The 7,326-nt window shown below is 40.3% G+C and overlaps 1 non-coding gene across 1 annotated transcript; it reads right to left on the bottom strand.

The window, feature by feature from the left end:
• Nucleotides 1-332: 332 nt before the first annotated feature.
• On the bottom strand, nucleotides 333-439 carry LOC112511889. Its single transcript, XR_003069144.1, has one exon. It is a non-coding gene; the product is annotated as a small nucleolar RNA R71 (small nucleolar RNA).
• Between the last annotated feature and the right edge of the window lie 6,887 nt (nucleotides 440-7,326).

The raw sequence follows: 7,326 nt of genomic DNA, 5'->3' as shown, positions 1-7,326 counted from the left end.
CAACTAAATTCCGGGATAGTTAGGCCGCATATGACCGTTCTTCATTTTGAACTAAAACCAATTATGTTTCACATGTTGCAAACAAACGGACAATTTGCCGGATTACCTCTTCGGAGGACCCACACTCACATTTGAAATCCTTTATGGAAATCACTGATGCTTTCCTGATCGCAGGAGTGTCTAATGACGCTCTGAGACTCACTTTATTCCCATTTTCTCTGAGGGATCAGGCAAAGGCATGGTTCAATTCATTAACTCCGGGGTCTGTGCCTTCATGGAGTAATATGACGGAAAAGTTTTTGCGAAAATATTTCCCACGAACCAGGAACGCTAAGTCCAGGAATGAAATTTTCCTTTTTAAACAAATGGACGATGAAGTTGTTCCTGACGCTTGAGAAAGGTTTAAAGAGTTGTTAAGAAGATGCCCTCACCATGGCATCCCGTACTATATTCAACTCGAGACGTTTTACAATGGGTTAAATCCCATGGCAAAACAAATGCTCGATGCAACTGCGGGCGGTGCCTTTACAGCTATGACCTACAATGAAGGATATGAGATCCTAGAGAAAATTTCTGCTAATAATGGACATTGGGCTGATCCACTTGCTCAACCGCAAAAGAAGACAGGAGGAATACATGATGTTGATGCATATACTGCATTAACAGCACAACTCTCTTCTATGGCCAATATGCTTAAAAATCTAACTTCTGGCCAAGGAGTGCAGTTAGCTGTCACATCACCTATTCCAGTTGCCCTCTCAGTGTAGTGTGTCTGTTATGGAGGGGAACACTCTTATGAACTATGTCCACATAATTCTAAATCTGTGAATTATGTTCATAACAGATCGAATCCCTACACTAACACATACAATGTCAGTTGAAGACAGCACCCAAATTTTTCATGGAATAGTCCAAGTTTGAACCCCCCCAGTCCATAAGCAACAAGGAAACCCTAATTTTCAACAACATCAACATGCAAGCAGTTCTAATTCTCAGAATCACCATCACCAGAGTTTTCAAAGTAATCAACCATCTTTTTAGACTAAACCACCTCCACAGTCCGATTCATCATCTTCCTTGGAAGCTATGATAAAAGGACTGGTGGCTCAGTCCCAACCACAGCAGCAAATGATGACTCAAAATCAATTTGTGTTCAATCAACAAAGTGCTGCCATCAGAAACCTGGAAACACAAGTTAGCCAACTTGCTCTCAATCAGAATAGTAGAGCCCTTGGTACTTTACCTAGTAACACTGAAGTCCCGAGAGATTTAGGAAAAGAACATGTGAAGGTAGTAACTCTTAGGAGTGGTAAGGAATTAACTGAGACCATACCAACAGAAAGTGAACAGGTTTTGTCTAAACCTGAGACTATACCCATGGTCCATGTTACTGAAAGTCCACCAAAACCTTTGGATAACCCACTTCCTGAGACCACCACCTTTGTTCCTCCTAAATCGGACTATCCTTTGTTATTCCCTGAAGAAGTTGCTAGGAAAAAGCCAATTGAGGATGAGGTTATAACAGGTCCAAAAACTAAAGTTGTAATCCCATCTGAACCTCAAGAAAATAAGACCAAGACTCTAGGCACTTTGGATCCATCTTGCTCAACACAACCTAACAAAGCCATCATAAAGCCAGTTCCTTTTTATGTTCCTTTTCCCCAAAGGTTAAGGAATCAAAAGGAAGAACTGCAATTCAAGAAGTTTTTGGAAGTGTTTAAAGCATTGCATATCAACATACCCCTTGTTGAAGCAATAGAGCAAATGCCAAGTTATGCCAAGTTCCTTAAAGATATTTTGAGCAAGAAGAAGAAGTTAACCGAATATGAGACCGTAGCTCTTACCGAGGGATGTAGTGCGCTTATAACCAACAAAATACCCCCTAAGCTTAAAGACCCAGGGAGTTTCACGATTCCTTGTTCTATAGGTGGAAAGGAGATTAGTAAAGCATTGTGTGATTTAGGAGCTAGTATGAACCTTATGCCCTTGTCTGTTTTCAATACCCTAGGCATAGGTTAAGCTAGACCCACCACTGTCACCTTGCAATTGGCCAATAGAAGCATTGCTTATCCAAAAGGTAAGATTAAGGATGTCTTAGTTCAGGTTGACAAATTCATCTTTCCGGCTGACTTCATCATCCTAGATTTTGAGGCTGATAAAGATATTCCCATAATCTTAGAAAGACCTTTCTTAGCCACTAGTGGAACCTTGATTGATGTCCAAAAGGGAGAGCTAACCATGAGACTCCAAGATCAGAAAGTCACATTCAATGTCTTTAACTCCTTAAAGTACCCTGATTACTTAGAGGAATGCTCAGGAGTTACTAAGATTGAGACAATGTGTTATGAGAAAGGAATTAGGAAGGCCTGTAAACAAGAGGAGGAGGATAGTGTTGAGATAGGTGATGATACTGTTGAGGATTTAGAAGCTGATGTCCCATATGATGCTGCAGCATTTGAGTTGTTGGACAATAGTGAGCTTAAGAATTTTACCCCGTCTATAATTTCACCACCTGTTCTGGAGTTAAAGCAACTCCCATCTCACTTGAAGTATGCATATCTAGGAGAGGAAGGTAAATTACCTGTCATTATATCATCTACCCTAGATTTACATCAATAAAAGAAGCTTGTAGATATGTTGAAGTTGCACACCAAAGCCATAGGATGGACCATTGTTGACCTAAAAGGGATTAGTCCTTCCATATGTCAACATAAGATCATCCTAGATGAAAAGAACTTCAAATCTATAGAGCCTCAAAGAAGATTGGACCTGGTCATGAAAGAAGTAATGAAGAAGGAAATTTTGAAATGGCTAGACGCCGGAATAATTTTTCCAATAACCGGTAGTTCCTGGGTTAGTCCAATCCAGTGTGTCCCAAAGAAGGGAGGATTTACTGTTGTCACCAATGAAAATAATGAACTCATCCCTACAAGAATAGTGTCTGGTTGGAGGATATGTATGGACTACCGTAGGCTAAACAAAGCCACTCAAAAGGACCACTTTCCCTTGCCTTTTATTGATCAGATGTTAGACAGGTTGGCTGGAAAAGAGTATTACTGCTTTTTGGATGGATACTCCGGATATAACCAAATAGCCATATCACCCGAGGATCAAGAAAAGACCACTTTCACATGTCCCTATGGTACTTTTGCTTTTAGAAGAATGCCATTTGGACTTTGCAATGCTCCTGCAACTTTTCAAAGATGCATGATGTCCATATTCTCTGAAATGCTTGAAAAATCCATAGAAATCTTTGTGGATGATTTTTCAATTTATGGCTCATCTTTTGATAATTGTTTGGAAAATCTAAAAAGGAGTCTTGAAAGATGTGAAGAAACTGATCTGGTTCTAAATTGGGAAAAGTGTCATTTCATGGTCAAAGAAGGAATTGTTTTRGGCCATTTGATTTCCAAAAGAGGAGTTGAGGTAGACAAAGCTAAACTTGAAATCATTGAAAAACTACCTGAACCAACTACTGTCAAGGGAATACGAAGTTTTCTTGGTCATGCTGGGTTTTACTGAAGGTTTATAAAAGACTTTTCAAAAATCTCAAAACCTTTGTGTTTACTTTTGCAACATGATCAGAAATTTGATTTTATAGTTGAATGTAGAAATGCATTCAACACTTTGAAGAAAGCTTTAGTAACCGCGCCAGTAGTTGTTGCTCCTGACTGGAACAAACCATTTGAGATCATGTGTGATGCTAGTGATTGGGTTATTGGAGCTGTCTTAGGTCAAAGAAAGGAAAAAGTTTTCATTCAATCTATTATGCAAGTAAGACCTTGAATGAAGCACAACTTAACTACACAACAACTAAAAAAGAACTTTTAGCTGTGGTTTTTGATTTTGAGAGATATAGATCATATTTGATGGGAACAAAGGTCATTGTTCACACTGACCATGCTGCCATCAAGTACTTGATTTCCAAAAATGATGCTAAACCTAGGTTAATAAGATGGGTTTTGTTGTTGCAAGAGTTTGACCTTGAGATAGTGGATAGGAAAGGAGTAGACAACCAAGTTGCAGACCATTTGTCAAGATTAGAGAAGCCTAGGGAGACCCTAGAAGAAGGAGAGATTGTTGAAAGATTCCCCGATGAAAGAATTTTAGTGTTAAAATCAAAGCCACCATGGTTTGCCGACATAGCAAACTATTTGGCTTGTGGAATTAGACCTTCCGATGTTTCTAGCCATATGTTCAAAAAGTTTCTCCATGATACTAAAACTTACCTTTGGGATGACCCTTACTTGTTTAAGATAAGTGCAGATCAAATCTTGAGAAGGTGCATCCCTGAAACTGAAGTGGCAGCAATCCTGCAGCATTGCCACCAAACAGCATATGGAGGACACTTTGGAGGCCAAAGAACAGCTGCTAAAGTATTACAATCTGGATTTTATTGGCCTACTCTCTTCAAAGATGCCCATAATTTTGTACAAAGATGCAATGAGTGTCAAAGAAGTGGATCCATTTCCAAAAGGAATGAAATGCCACTTAATGGGATCTTAGAAGTAGAGTTGTTTGATGTATCGGGGATAGACTTCATGGGACCTTTTCCCCCATCAAATCATTGTCAATACATTCTAGTGGTTGTTGATTATGTGTCTAAATGGGTAGAGGCCATGGCTTGTGTTTCTAATGATGCAAAACCTGTGGTTAATTTCTTAAAAAACAGATTTTTACAAGGTTTGGTACCCCAAGAGCACTAATTAGTGATGAAGGTACCCACTTTGTAAATAACTTGTTGAGTGGAGTTCTTGAAAAATACAACATTAACCATAGAATAGCAAATGCCTACCACCCGTAAACCAATGGATTAGCTGAACTCTCAAACCGTGAAATAAAAGGAATTTTAGAAAAGGTTGTCAAGCCAAACCGAAAGGATTGGGCTTTCAAATTAGATGACGTTTTATGGGCCTGTCGGACTGCTTTTAAAACACCTATTGGTATGTCCTCATATAAGCTTGTTTTTGGTAAAGCTTGTCACCTGCCTTTGGAACTAGAACACAAAGCATATTGGGCCATCAAAGAATTAAATATGTGCCCAAATATGGCTGCCAGTAAAAAAAAAGTCCAGTTGTGTGAATTAGAGGAACATAGGAATCTGTCCTATGAAAATGCCAAGATTTACAAAGATAAAACTAAAAAATGGCATGATAAAAGAATCCAACACCGAGAGTTGAGAGCTGGTCAGAAAGCTCTTTTGTTTAACTCTAGGTTGAAACTGTTCCCCGGAAAGTTCAAGTCCCGTTGGTCTGGATCTTTCCTCATTCATAAAGTTTATCCATATGGAGCAGTTGACCTAATCAATCTCGAGGACAATTCTGTGTTCAAAGTTAACGGTCAAAGAGTGAAGCTGTTTTATGATCCGGTAGAAATTCCAGAGTTATGCTCTGTGAATTTTGTTACCCTTTGCTGAAAGCTTCGGTATTTTTGGACTTTTTATAAGTCCAAAATTTGTGTTTGTAAATATTTATATTTGTTTTAAATTCTGTTTTTATAAGTTTAATAGTATTGTCGTTAATTTTTGTGTGTGTTGCAGTCCTGTCAGTCATCACAAAGAATCTGAAGTCTTGCTGCAACATCTGAAAACCCTAGCCTTTAATGGAGAATCTTTGAAAAAAATTTGAATTCTGAAAATTTTTGAATGGAAAAAGCATGATGTCATTCTTAAAAATTAGTTTTTTAAGAAATGGTCATCTCTTTTAATGCCAACCGATTCTAGTACCATATGCAAGGAGAAAGTACTTAGGTGTCTTTGAGAGGACATTAGCTACCAACCTTTCAAACACATCATTAGTCAAAAATTAAAAAAATGACTTGTGTTTTGAAAGCTCCTGGTTGATAAGAAAGAAGCCTCTCATCCAAGTACTCAAGTACCCACACCTCTTGCATGCTTCCAAGGATGACATCACCCAACCTCATCTTATGCCCATTTTACCCTCACCTTTTGAAAAATCCACTTGTATTCTTAAAGAAAACCCTCTTTTCTCTCTTCTCATTTCCATCCCATTTCTCTAACTGTCGCTCCCGACCGATAACCGCCTCCCACCATCTTCAATGTTCGAATGGCAAGAGTAAAGCGAGCCACGGTTCGTGACCCTCCTCCGTCACATACAGCCGAACAGACGCCAGCGCAACCATCTGACCCACAACCGCCGGTGGCTACCGCCGCTAGGCGTACTCCTCTCTTCGCGAAGGCAACCGGCAAGGAGAGGGAAGAGACTCCTTGTAGCAAAGAAGAAAAAGGGTGAGTCATCTACACTCCTTATCGATGAAGACTCACCGTCTCCACCGCCGTCGCCGTCACTGCTGCCGGCAACCACTCCAGTCGCTGTCAACCCTACTCCGTCGGAAGTACCTATCGTCGTTCCTCCTCTTCAAATGGTACCATCCGCAACCATCATCCCATTTTCAGATCCTTTGAAGAAAGTCAAAGAAATGGTGATTTCCTCTACTATGCCGATTCCAAAGAAGGCCCCAACCCTAACTTCATCTCTGACCACCACCAACAGGGAATCAATCGCAACTTCTTAAAAGGTACAATCCTCATCTGATAGTACACCCCCTGAGGGCCTCTTCACTTCTGATTCAGAGGAAGAGGAGGACCCTGCCTCTATGGCACAAACAGGGGAGATTTTTATGGAAAGTGAGGCATGCAGTCTCGAAAACATAACTGTGATTGAAAAACCGAGAAAGCCTCTGCTTTTGACTGCCTCTGGGAAAGATACGGATGATGAGGATGATATGCCTCATGTTGCTCCTCATGATCCCATTCCCGATCTAAATGAAGAATTTTTGGGGGAAGAGGATGAAGAACCCCCTGTTGAGGTTGTGTCTAGGAAAAAAAGGTTGGTCAAGGCTTGTTATAAAAAGAAGTCAAAGGCAGTAGTTGAAAAGGAACCACCTAGGAAGAAGACCCGGTCTCAAAGGGTTGTGATTGAGTCACCTAGGAATTCTGAGACTGATGTTGTAGCATCACAGCAGCATTCCTCCAGACCTAAGAGGAAGAGGGTGGATATGGCCCAAAGGCCATCCACCATTCCAAGACCAATCAGACCCCACAATGGTTTTAGTTCTAAGGCTGCTGAAAAGATGCATGCTAGGTTCCAGAACCGGGTTGGATTCCCAGACAAGGGATTTGATAGGCAAAGCATTCAGGAATTTGCATTCATAAGGGAGGTGGTAGAGGCTCATGGTATAGAAAAGATGTGCATGGTTCCAACTTCCTATAACCTGACTCTTATTAGAGAGTTCTATGCTGAGTTGGCGGCAAATAGCACATCCAAGATATCTATTAGGGGGATGACCTTCATGTTCAATTCAAAA

The sequence above is a fragment of the Cynara cardunculus genome (genome assembly GCF_001531365.2).
Source record: "Cynara cardunculus var. scolymus isolate 2C chromosome LG 4, CcrdV1, whole genome shotgun sequence".
NCBI classification, from domain to species: Eukaryota; Viridiplantae; Streptophyta; class Magnoliopsida; order Asterales; family Asteraceae; genus Cynara; species Cynara cardunculus.
Note: the sequence above shows the minus strand (reverse complement) of the source record. Positions and strands in the feature narration are given on the sequence as shown.